The following is a 12188-nucleotide window of genomic DNA, read 5'->3' as shown; positions in this document are numbered from 1 at the left end:
TGTGTGGTACGTGCGTGTATGTGTATTCTTCAGGAAGACTTAGAGTAGTAGTGGACTTAGATGACTTGGTTCCTTTCATGCCTGCCATTTGTCTATAAATGAAGTCTAAATAAAGTTTACTTTGTATACCAAATCTCAAAACAACTATATCATATGATGATACAGAGTAGTAGTTAAGATATATGAAGCTAGACCAGGGTTTGAAGCTGTTTTGTTTTTTTTTTTTTAGTTTGAATCTTGGTTCCGTCACTTACCCACTGCTATGATTTGGGCAAGTGACTTAACCTCTCTGAGCATCAGTTTTATCATTTCTAGAAATAAAGATAATAACAGTTTTCATCTCATGAGGTTATTCTATGCCACAGAGGTTTTCGAGACAGGAACTATGTCTATACACTTTTCTGCACTCAGTCAGAATGAGGTTTAGAAAGAGCAGACTTTGGACTTAGATAATGCCTTGATTTGGATTCCAGAACTCCCATATAGGCTGTGTGAACTTAGAGAAACTATATACCTTTCCTGGGCCTCAGATTTGTCATTTACCCAATCAAGGCTCCTGATTCCTACCTGAAATGATTGTGATACCATGAGGTAGGACCCATGAGACCTGTGCAGCAGTAACACAGGAGGGATCCAGCGAAGGTTGGCTCTTTTCCCCTCATTTCCGTCCTAGCGTCTTACCTTTAATAATTGGCAACCACATTCTTGTTTGATATGTGAAATACATTTTTTTCTCTCATATTCCATTTTTTTTCTCCTTTCCACGTTTTTCCTTCTCCCTTTTCATAACACTTTTCTTTCTTTTCACTTTTTGGTAAACATCTGTCCACTGTGATTGAGGCCATCTGTCCAGGTCACCATCCATTGTGTCCTGGATTGTGGCAGCAGCTTTCCAACTTGCCTCCTTGCCTCCATCAGTCCTTGTCGTTTGGTTCTCCATGCGGGGCAGTCCTTCTGTAAACTGAACCAGACCTTGCTGCTCCTCTGTGCCACCCCCTCCAGTGGCTTCTCATCACCATGGCCTGCAAGGCTCTGTGTGACCTGTCTTCTGGCACTCTCTGATCTCCCTCTTAGCTCAGTCTGCTCCAACCTCAAAGGCCTTCTGGCTGTTACTGGAACTTCCCAAGCACATTGTTGTTTTAGGTCATATGTATACATATATATGACCAAATATGTGTGTGTGTGTGTGTGTGTGTATATATATATATATATATACACATATATATATATGTGTGTATATATATATACATATATATGTGTGTATATATATATATATATACACACACACACACACATATATCTATATACACATATATATACATACATATACACACATATATATATATATACACACATACATACATATATATAGTTCTCTTGTCCTCCTGATATCTGTAGGTTTCATCCTCTCACTTCCTTAGGCTTCTCCCCACATGGCACCATATCAGAAAGGCCTTCCCTGACGACTTAATGTAGAAAAACACCTCCAAGCACTGCCAGTCCTCCATTTTAGTTTTCCTCTTTTCACTTATCGATGACATATTAGATACTTACTCATTTGTTTTTTAATTTTATCTCTCCCCAGAGTAGTATGTCACCTCTATAAGAGCAGACTTGGTTTTGTTTTCTGCTGTGTTCCCAGAACCTGGAGCACAGTAAGTGCTCAGTAAATACTTGCTGGATTTTATGAATATGTGGCCCCTTTATGAAATGGCAAGGAAGAGCCTGCACTGATGCTCCAGGTGAGTTGAGCCCTGGATGGCTCACTGATTAGCATTTATCTTAACCAAACCAGGGCAATGAGGAGAATTAGGTGGCTGCCTAGGGGCCATTCACACACATGCCTTTGGGACCAATGCTTTTTCGTCTGCGGCAATGGCGTCCTGCTTTCTTGCTTGCGCTTTGTACCATGGTTGCAATGCTATCTAGAATTCCCATGGCAGCTTTACAATATGATTAATTTTGCTCATATAGATACATATCGATCACAGAAAAAGATGACTCAAGGTTTAAATTTAGCCCTACAAATTGAAAGTCAGAGGTGTGCTACCTAATTGCTCCCAGACTATGAAAAAAAAGCACAGCGTCTGCCAGTACTGAATCACTTTTCTCCACCCTTTTTCTCCCTTCCCTTCATGCTCTCTGTCTTAATTCTGTTCACGTCATAAACCATGGTAGCTTAATAAAGTGAAAAATAACATTGGGAGTCCTGACACTACCACTTGTTCACTGTGAGATCTCAAGCACGTTACTGCCCCTCCCTGAGCTTCAGTTTCCTTCTTGGTAAAGTAGGCCTACTTGAAAACAGGTGCTCAATAACATATGTTGAGCGAAAGAAGCCTAAGTGAAACAGCATGGGTAGAATGTCTAGCCCAGGATGAGCACTCAGTAGATGCTAGTCACCTGCCATGCTCATTGATGCACCCGACTGTGCTGTCTTCATGAAATTTATTTGGCTTTGGTCAACCATTAGGATAGGTAACCCAGCTGAAAACAGAGGATGGCTCACAACAAGGCCTTTCATAATCAGTCCCTCATAAGGGCTTTTATAGAGGCCCTACTATGCGTCCAGTAAGATGGAAGATTCAAGGGGTGGATGGGGCATCAAGCCAGCGAGAGGCATACTTTCTACTGCTATTGTGTCCTGTAGCTGCTGTAACAAATGACCACAAGCTTTGTAGCATAAAGCAACAGAAATGTATTCTCTCATGGTTTTAGAAGGTAAAGCAGTTGAAATCAAGGTGTTGTCAGGGCCACGCTCTCTCTGAGGGCCCTTAGGAAGAACCCATTCTCTGCCTTTTGCAGCTTCTGGTGACTTCTGGGGTTGCTTGGCTTGTGGAAGCACAGCTCCATTCCCTGCCTCTGTTTTCACGTGGTCTTCCCTATTGTTTGTCTGTGTCTCAAATCTCCCTCTCTTTTCTCTCTATACCCTACATCTAGTATTTCCCTCTTGGGTGATCTCAGTCAAATGGCTATACTTTCTTTACCCTCAGTTTCACTATTGAGAATGGACTAGCTATGTCTTCTTCACTAAGATGGTGTGCAGGTAAAATAGGACAAAGCTGGTCAAAAGCTCTCTGCATTATGGAAGATAGTTGCCCATATAATTCTCAAATTCTAATCTGTCTCAGGTATGGACTGCTTCACTTTATCTTCTTCCTTATGTGACATTTTGACAGATGAATGAGGAGGGAAGGAGCAGGAGCGGGGGCAGTGGAGTTTCTTTCTTTTTGTAATGCTTTTTGTTTTGTTTCCATTTCAAAATGCCAGCCCCCTCTGAAGTGGCTCTCCTATACCCTTCTCTGTCCCTGCTCTTTCTGCTCACTGCTGGCTATCTCACCCAACCAGGCCTAAAGAGGCAGGGGAAGAAGGGCAGGAGTGAGGGCATGAAAAGAGCTTTGAGGTGAAAAGAAGTCCCCTTGTCTTCTCTGGGCCTTATTGAGGATCCCTGCTGTCCCCAGCTGTGCACTGGGCATTTGGGATAGAGGTGGGGGGATGTAGATGGGAAACATAGCGTTCACTCTCAGTGTACTGTCAAGTCTATTGAGGCAAAACGAAAACAGCTTAATAACAGAGCAAGGCCAGCTTAGATCAAAGTCTTAGTGTCAGAAGCAAATAGCCCCAAAGGAGGCTGGAAACAGAGAGACCACTTCACTGGGTAAAACACCATATTAGGTGAGCTCAGTGCTAGGCTCTCCCTTCTTTCCTCTCATTTCAAATTTTCGGCACTTTATGCAATAAATATCTTTAAGCACCTGTAGCATATCAGACCATTATTTTATACACATTGTTTATTTGATCCTTAAAACAAGACCAAAAGCTAAGTATTATAATTACCATCTTTTGGAGGAAGGGGACCAAGATTTATGGACTTGCTTAAATTAAGATCACACCATTGTTAAAAGAAGGAAATAGCTTTGAACCCACACCCATCAAGCCCCACAGCTCCTGCTCTTTCCACTCTGCTATACCGTTTGTTGAAAGTATATGGAAAGGAGCCACGCGCTTTATCGGGCTGCATCGCATTGCATGCGTTTTTAGTATATGTGTGCACATGCCAATTGGTATGTGGGAATCCTGCTGGGTGAGTTGTAATGAGGGCGTTTTGAGTGGCTAGATGCATTTTTGCTGGCGAGGCCTGGCTCAAAGAGAATAGGAAAGGAAGCATACAAACCCACTGTGTGGGAGGCTAGTCACACAGTGTGAGGGCTGATCCTTGAAGAAACTATTGGGAAATGGGTCTATTAAGCCCTAGTGAAACTTTACTTTGCTGAGGGAGGGGCGTAGGGGGGGACTTGGTTTTTCCATGACTATTTGATTTCCAAAGCATAATTCATTCCCCATTCTTTAAAAAAAAAAAAAAAGCAATATTTGTTTAGCACCCTGTGTGCCAGGCATGGTGCTTGGTGCTTTATATCAGTGACATCGTTTAATTCTCACACACACTTACCCATTAGTGCCACTGTTTAGCCCAGGAGACAGCTTCAGGAGGGCCAGATGATTTGCTCAGGATTATTTAGCTGGTGTAGAGCAATGCAAGGTCCTGCCCTGTGCTGTCCAACAGCAGGCCACACTGGCATTTTAAAGTTATTGGTGGGACATTCTGTCTTTTAATATAGTTGTAAATTATCTCTAAATCATGAAATAGGATGGCGGCATACTGATCCTGCCTCTCCTCTGTTACAAAAAAGAAAGGCATTATCTTTTCATTCCTGAGTAACTAAGATTCTTTGCCCCAGAGATAAAAATCTCCACTCCAGGTCACTCGGGTGTCATTGTCCGGAGGGTACGATTGCTACTCTTGCTCTCATTTGGCCCTTTTTCTTCTTCTTTTGCTGAGGTACCTGGCCTCTTTCAAGACATCTCTCTCTCCCCTATACCCATCACTATAGTATGAGGCTGCTGAGGTGGCACCAGCCACGATATGGAGGCAGGGACCTGTGGCCTGGATGAGCGTGTAGTCAGACAGACCTGGTGTGTATGGAGTCTAGAGGGCTGTCTGAGATTTGAGATAGGGTCTAACAGTCTCCCAAAGACCCCTGGTCCCTGCTCACCTACTGCCATCACAGAAGGGAAAAGATGTCCTCAGCGTCACTGGAGAGCATTTGGCCTCTGAGGCAAGCATTTGGGCCACCAGCCCCCTATAAGAATGGATGGTGATTATGAATGTCTGAATGGATTTACTATTTGTCCTGGGTGGAGGATTGACCCAACCTTTCAGAAGCAGAATGAATAACAAAGAGGAAGGTCTTTGCAACTCTAGGGTTTGTCCTTTCACATCTCTTTTAAGACTTTTGAAAGCAGCAAGCAGTGGGAAGGGAGATGAGTGGAATGAGCATTTGTTAAGGAGGAGAAACCCTGAGATGCTTGGTTGTATGACCTGGGGTTGGGAAGCCACTCCACTTCACATCTCTGAGCCTCAATTTTCTCTCCTGTCGTTTGGCAAAGGTAGTGCTTCCCTTCTCCTTCCCCTGCCCCAGAAGGCTGCTGTGAGAATGAGATGAGAATATGTTTAGGGTTTTGGAGCCGGGTCCCAACTCAGAGAAAGTGCTTAGGCCAAAGTCCAGAGGCCTGGAGTGTACTCCAGACTCTGCCCTGAACTCTGTATCTCTTCTCTCTGGGGCTCCCTTTCTATAAAATGAGGGCATTAGGGTAGCTTTTTTTTCCCCTCAATGGTCCCTTTTGATTCTAAATGCCATGACTCTTTTCTCAAAGTAGAGGATTAGATACAACATTTTGGAGATAAATGGATCATTTAATAGTTACCCGCTCAGTCATCCAACAAACATTTAATGAGACCTACCACATGTCAGCCACAGTGCTAGGTAATGGATAGAATAACAAACAAAACAGACGTAGCTCCTGCCTTCATGGAACTTCTAGTCTAGTATAAGACTGTTTGGAAGAATTTCCTCATCTCAGATAGTTGAAGAAGTTCCAGCCGGGCGCGGTGGCTCAAGCCTGTAATCCCAGCACTTTGGGAGGCCGAGGCGGGTGGATCACGAGGTCAAGAGATCGAGACCATCCTGGTCAACATGGTGAAACCCCGTCTCTACCAAAAATACAAAAAATTAGCTGGGCATGGTGGTGCATACCTGTAATCCCAGCTACTCAGGAGGCTGAGGCAGGAGAATTGCCTGAACCCAGGAGGCGGAGGTTGCGGTGAGCCGAGATCGCGCCATTGCACTCCAGCCTGGGTAACATGAGTGAAACTCCGTCTCAAAAAAAAAAAAAAGAAGAAGTTCCAGGGCTCCAAGGGGAACATCGTTAGTGAAAAGAACTATGTCAGGCATGTAATAGGTGCTCAAATATTTGCTAAATGAATAAATCAATACAAGCAACTGAAGGAAGATCTGGCAGTGAGTGACCCTAGAGTTGGGAGCAGTTCTTTGGAGTCCATAAAGACCGTGGGAGCTCTGGCAAAGTGTGTGTTTAATTGCTAAACAATTTGTTTGTTCAGACACCTGTGGATGGGAGGATCTGCCCCTACCTGCCCGGTTCTCAAGGTGGCCGCTGACTGGGAACAACGATGGCTTCACTTGCCAGGTCTTTTCATAGAGGTGGAGTCTGTGCAGATGCTGGAACCCAAGGGAAGAAGGGAAAAGTGGCCAGAGAAAAATGCCAGTGTTGGTATGACATTTGGACCAAGCCCAGAGGATCCTTAGAGATTGTGGGGTCTCATCTGTATCCTGTCAGAGAGAGAACTGAGGCCCAGCTGGGATGTGTGGCCACAAAAGAAGTCGGCTCTAAGCCATGCCAGGATGCTGCACAGTAAGGTGGAAAGAACCAGGGCTTAGGAGTTGGAGAATACTTGGATTTGAAGGCTCTGGATCCTTGCATAAATCGCTTAATCTCTCTGAATCAGCTTTCTCATCTGTTGAAGAGACATCACAGTGGTGGCATGTGGAAGATGTCATGAGGTATAATGTGTCTCGGGAACCTAAAATCATGACCCAGGACTCACTATAGACCTCATAATTGGTATTTATAATTATTACATTATTAGGACTCAGGTCCTGTTCTGTGCAATGTTGAAAGATAGTGATAAGAACAATTTTGATGACAGAACTTAGAAGTTTGTGTAATCTTCATTATAAATGAAATAGTGAAACAATGCTGAGTGGATTTAGAGAGGCTTCACTCCTTCATTAACCAGCTATCTGACCTTAGATAGGCATTTCCCCCATCCTTGGGATTGGTTTTCTCTTCTGTTAAATGGGGATCATTTTTATGCTCAACCTCTTCTTATCCATCTACTAAACATTTATTGAATGCCTACTAGGAGTCATAATATGCTTAGTGCTGAGGACACAGGAAGAGGACGCAGTTCCTGATCCTAAGAAGCTTATTACCTAGTGGGACACTATTAAACAGGTACTTACAACAGAGAATAGTATGTATAGAGCATAGTACGTAGCAGGAGCCTATTCCTGTCTGAGTGGACAAGGAGGCTTCTTAGAGGAAGTAACATTTAAAGCTGAGGGCTGAAGGATGAATAGGATTTAACCAAGTAAAAGTAAGAAAGGAAGTGGGGAGCTGGCAAGGCACTTCAGGAAGAAGAAACTGCATGTGCAGAGGTCAGGAGGTCAGAGGGCACAGCGGACGTGATGATGTGGCTAGCTGAGCATGTCTGCGCAGTGTCAACTTTGTTGTGAACACAGGGGGAGACTACTGGGAGATTTTAAGCCAGGGAGTTGGAGTATGATCACATTTTCATTTTAGAAAGAACACTCAGGGTTATATGTGCTGATGTGAAGTTTGATTATGGAGAGCGGTTGGAAAAAGTCGATTCTTTCCTCTTCCTCCATCATCCTCCTCTTTTCCCTGTCCACATAAAATGGCTCACATAAGGTAAAATAACCCACACAAGCATGCCTTGTGGAATGTCTGCCACACAGTAGGTGTCTAATTGTCATATAATTTCTCCCTTTTTAAATGTAGCTCCTGAAAGAGAAATCCCCTGGCATGAAGACAAGTTGGGGCAAAAACGGTGAGGGTGTGGATGTTTGTATCTCTGGCTGGTGTTTGGATTTAGGTCAGAGGAAGTTCCCCAGACAATTCAGCCTCAACCAGTCATCTGGGGTTTCAGGGAGGGCAGGTGAAGGTCATAATATCCCCCCACTTCAGGAGGTCACTCTTCCCCAGAATCCTGATCTTGAAAATGTACCAGACGTCGGCCATCGAGTTAATTTGTCTGAGTCTGTATCCTCATCTGTAAAATGGGTATAAGGTTACCTGTGCTGTCAGCCACATGGGGTTGTTGTAAGAAACAGAAAGTGTGAACCACCACAAAATAATATAAGATTACATTCATTAATGGCTACCCTGGGCCAGGCCTTGTTCTGTGAAGTAGGTATTATCAATTATCCCTATTTTACTGATTGAGGAACCAAGGGTCAGAGAGATTATGTGAGTCACGCATGGGCACAGAATAAGTGGCTATAGCTGGAGTGCTGGCATTTCAACCACAACACTGTGACACCATGACTTGTTCTCCCTTGAAAACCACCTCCTGCTCCCTGATCTCCTAGCATGATGCAGGTACTCCAGAAATGAGTATAGAAAGATGGAAAAAGGAAGGAAAGGGGTAGTGTCTGGAGTCTGAGAAAGTTTTTTCAGATGCCTCCCCACTTCTCACCCCACCATCTTAGGGTTTTCTCCCAGATGCACTCTTGGGAAATGTCTCAGGGCATCCTATTAAAATGTCCCATTACCTGTCTGACTCCTCACTAGATGGGGACTCCTGGGGGCAGGGACTGTGTCTGGTTCCCCTATCCCAAGGGTCTAGTGCAATGGCTGCCACTCAATAAATATTTGTAAATGAATTCCTCCTGTCACGGTCTGAATTTTCTGCCCACACTCTCCTCTTGGCCAACAGGCCTAAAAGCAAAAAAGCTTGAAAGTCTTCCAAGGTCACTTGGGTGCATATGATGGAGGCCCAGCAAGAGGTCAGTGTGCCGCCCTGGGGCAAGCCTGCAGGATGAACCCAGAGGACTGGAGTGCCCTGCTTCATCCAGCTCATTTTCCCCATCGGACCTCACACAGAGTCCACGTGTTATGTTGCATGAGGACCCCTAAGGACTTGCTGAGTGGTTCTGGGTGCTCAAGTCACTGTACCTGCAGGGTGTCTTTAGCTGGGGCCCACCTGACTGATTGGCTGGTCGATGAGTGGCCTGAGAACCAGAACTAGCCACCTCCGGCACATTGAGCAACCGGCTTCCTTCCTCACCCCCGGGCAGGAGCTGGGTCAGGGAAAGTGAAGAAACCCGTTTGGGGCCTCAGAGGGTGGGCGTGGGTGGGGCCTTGCCGGGCAAAGAGGTAACTGGACTAGTTTCCTTTGCTCCAGGACCGGATGCAAAGCCGGGACTGAGGCGGAGGCAGGAGAAATACGCACCCTGGGTGCACCTGTAAGTCCGCCAGGACTACATTGGTTTTGGCTACGACATGACTAGGGGCTCTGGGTCGGTGATCGCTGGGCGTGGGGCTTCCTGCTGCTAAATCCGGCGAGTGAGCCGGCCGGGCGGCGTTGAATGACCTGACGGATGGAGCTGGAAGAGGCTTTGGCAATCCAGCGGGCAGGCGAAGGACACCGCGGGAAGGGGTGGTGCCTGGAAACACAGCAGGGCAGTCGCGCCGCTCCCCTGCTCTCGCCAGCATGCTTTCTTTTCCTGGCCTCTGCAGCTCCTCCGGGCTCTGCGGTAGCATGAAAGGCACCCAGGACAGATTTGTGTTTGAATCCAAGCTTTTCCACCTACACTCTTTTTTCTTGGGCGAGTGACTTCTATCTGACCCAGAGTTTTCCCAGACCAAAGTGGGAAGACATTGCCTACCCCAAAGCGTTGTGGGAATCAAAGTCAATGAAATGACATAGGAAAGGTGCCTAGCACATAGCAGGTGCTCAGCAAAGCGGGGTTCCCTTTCCCTTTGTTTAGCCCCGGATCTCACTCCCAGCCCTGATGTCGTACCTCAAAGGCAGCCCTAGGACGGTGGGGTATGGGAGGCAGGACGCCTGGCCTGGCAATAACTCATTTGAAGCATTAATGGGATGGGGGCGAGTGGGCAGATTCCGAAGGCTGCCTTTGGAACGCGTTTCTGTGACCCTAGGAGGGAATTTCAATGCATTCTTCCGTTCACGTATTTATTCACAGATTCCTATCAGGCGAAGGCCGCCTTTCCTGGCCTCCCCCCAGGCCCGCCAGGGATTCGTCCTTACAAGGCCAGCCTCCACCGTCTGCCCTCTGTGTAAATAAAGCCACAGCCTTCCGCCTACAGGTCGCCGCAGGTCCCGCCAGCAGCGCCGAGCCGTGGGGGAGGCAGGAACCCGTGCCACCGCCGCTGCGCAGTCCTCCGGAGGCTCGGAGCCGGCCACGCCCCAGCCCTCGCGCTGAGCCCGGGAGCCCGGGAGGAGCAGGAGGGAGAAATCCAGGCTCAGACCGTCGGCCCACCCGTGAGCACCCTTCTTCACTGATAACTCTGCACGTGGCAGGCCCTAGACAGACAGCAGCCCGAATCTTCCCAGAAACCCTGCAGGGAGATTCCTTCTTCCTATATCATAGAAGGGAGGCTGAGGCTCGGCACGTTTAAATGGCTTGACGAAGGTCCCACAGGCAAAAAATATATAAATAAATAATAATTTTTAAAAATGGTACAGCAAGATATTGTAACCCAATGTGTCTGGCTGCAAAACCCAGTCTTTCCCCATGCAACCTGTTGTCACCGAGACTGTAAAACTACTAACCGGGAAGAATCAAATGCACGGCGAGTTACAGGTTAACAGCCCGACAGGAGCGGAAAAGGACCCTGCAGCGCTTCCTTGGGGGTGTCACATAGGACACCTAGAACCACAGAGGAACCGCAGGCGAATTTTCTTGGCTGATGGGTTTACTCCTTTTTGCATGAAAGCATACAGTTCCTTATTAAAACAAACAATGGTTGATTAGACTATAAAACTCTCAAAGTTATTTCGGATCAAAATTATTTTGGGCCGTTTCCACACCTTTTTTTCGATTGCGCTGAAATTCTTCACACCTTGTGCTCAGATGGGCAAACTGAGACCCGGAGGAGTTCCACTGAGAGCGAGAGTCGGAGCGGGGGATGGGGGGAAACAGATTTCTGGGATCCTGCTTAGGGTGTTTCCACTGGGGTGAGCGCCCCTGTTTGCGAATAGGGTTCCTCGGACAGCTACTGCTGATTTTCGTCACTCAGCCAGGCAAGTGGGGGCGATTCTGAGTAATCGCAGGCAATCAGCGCGGCTGGGGTTAAACGCGAAAGGGACGCGCGGGCGAGCGGCTGGGGAGGGCGGCGGACGCCCAGCCCAGACGCCGGCAAAGGCGGGGCGCCGCCGGGGTTCCCTCGGTGCGAGCGCTCGCGGCACTTCCTGCTCTTGCTCCTCCCCGCGGTCCAGCCGGGCGCTGTAAACTGGCGCTGCGGGCCACACCCTTATTCCAGGCCGACTGACCCACCGCGGCATTAGAGCCCCAGCCTCAATCTCCAGTCCTCCTAGAGCCTCAGTTCCTAGTCCTGGCCACGGGAACGCCAGCCAGATCTGCAGCTCAGCTCGCTGAATTTCAGGTTCCAGGGACAGTGGCCCACTTCTTCCATGTAGAGGACAATCAGGTTCTCTGGCCTGGGTCTTCTCAAATAATCCAGGGTTGAACAACCTTTTCACTCAGCAATCCCATTACTGGGTCTATACCCAAAGGAAAATAAATGGTTCTTCCAGAAAGACACATGAATCCCAGTGTTCATCGAAGCGCTATTCACAATAGCAAAAACTTGGAATCAACCCAGGTGCTTGTCAACGGTGGGTTGGATAAAGAAAATATGGCACGTATATACGATGGAATACTATGCAGCCATAAAAAGAATGAGATCATGTCCTCTGCAGCAACATGCCTGCAACTGGAGGCCATTATCCTAAGTGAACTAAGCAGGCAAAGAAAACCAAAAACCACGTAAACTCACTTATAAGTGGGAGCTAAACGGTGGGTATGCATGAACATACCGATGGGAAGGATAGACACTGCAGACTACTAGAGTTAGGGGGAGAAGGAGCAGAGCAAGAGCTGGAAAACTATGTCTTGGGTGCTATACTCACTATCTGAGTGACAAGTTCAATTATACTCCAAACCTCAGCATTAGGCAATTTACCTGAGATAACAAACCTGCACATGTGTCCCCAATTTTAA

At 46.9% G+C, this 12188-nt stretch overlaps 1 long non-coding RNA gene across 1 annotated transcript; it reads left to right on the top strand.

Annotated features, from left to right (window-relative positions):
* Positions 1 to 1330: 1330 nt before the first annotated feature.
* Positions 1331 to 10939, top strand: LOC116563962. The gene is made up of 2 exons (XR_004274659.1): positions 1331 to 5925; positions 6237 to 10939. It is a non-coding gene; the product is annotated as an uncharacterized LOC116563962 (long non-coding RNA).
* Positions 10940 to 12188: the final 1249 nt, after the last annotated feature.

Source organism: Sapajus apella, unplaced genomic scaffold (genome assembly GCF_009761245.1).
Source record: "Sapajus apella isolate SASKATOON/1434 unplaced genomic scaffold, GSC_monkey_1.0 scaffold36, whole genome shotgun sequence".
Taxonomy (NCBI): Eukaryota; Metazoa; Chordata; class Mammalia; order Primates; family Cebidae; genus Sapajus; species Sapajus apella.
Note: the sequence above shows the minus strand (reverse complement) of the source record. Positions and strands in the feature narration are given on the sequence as shown.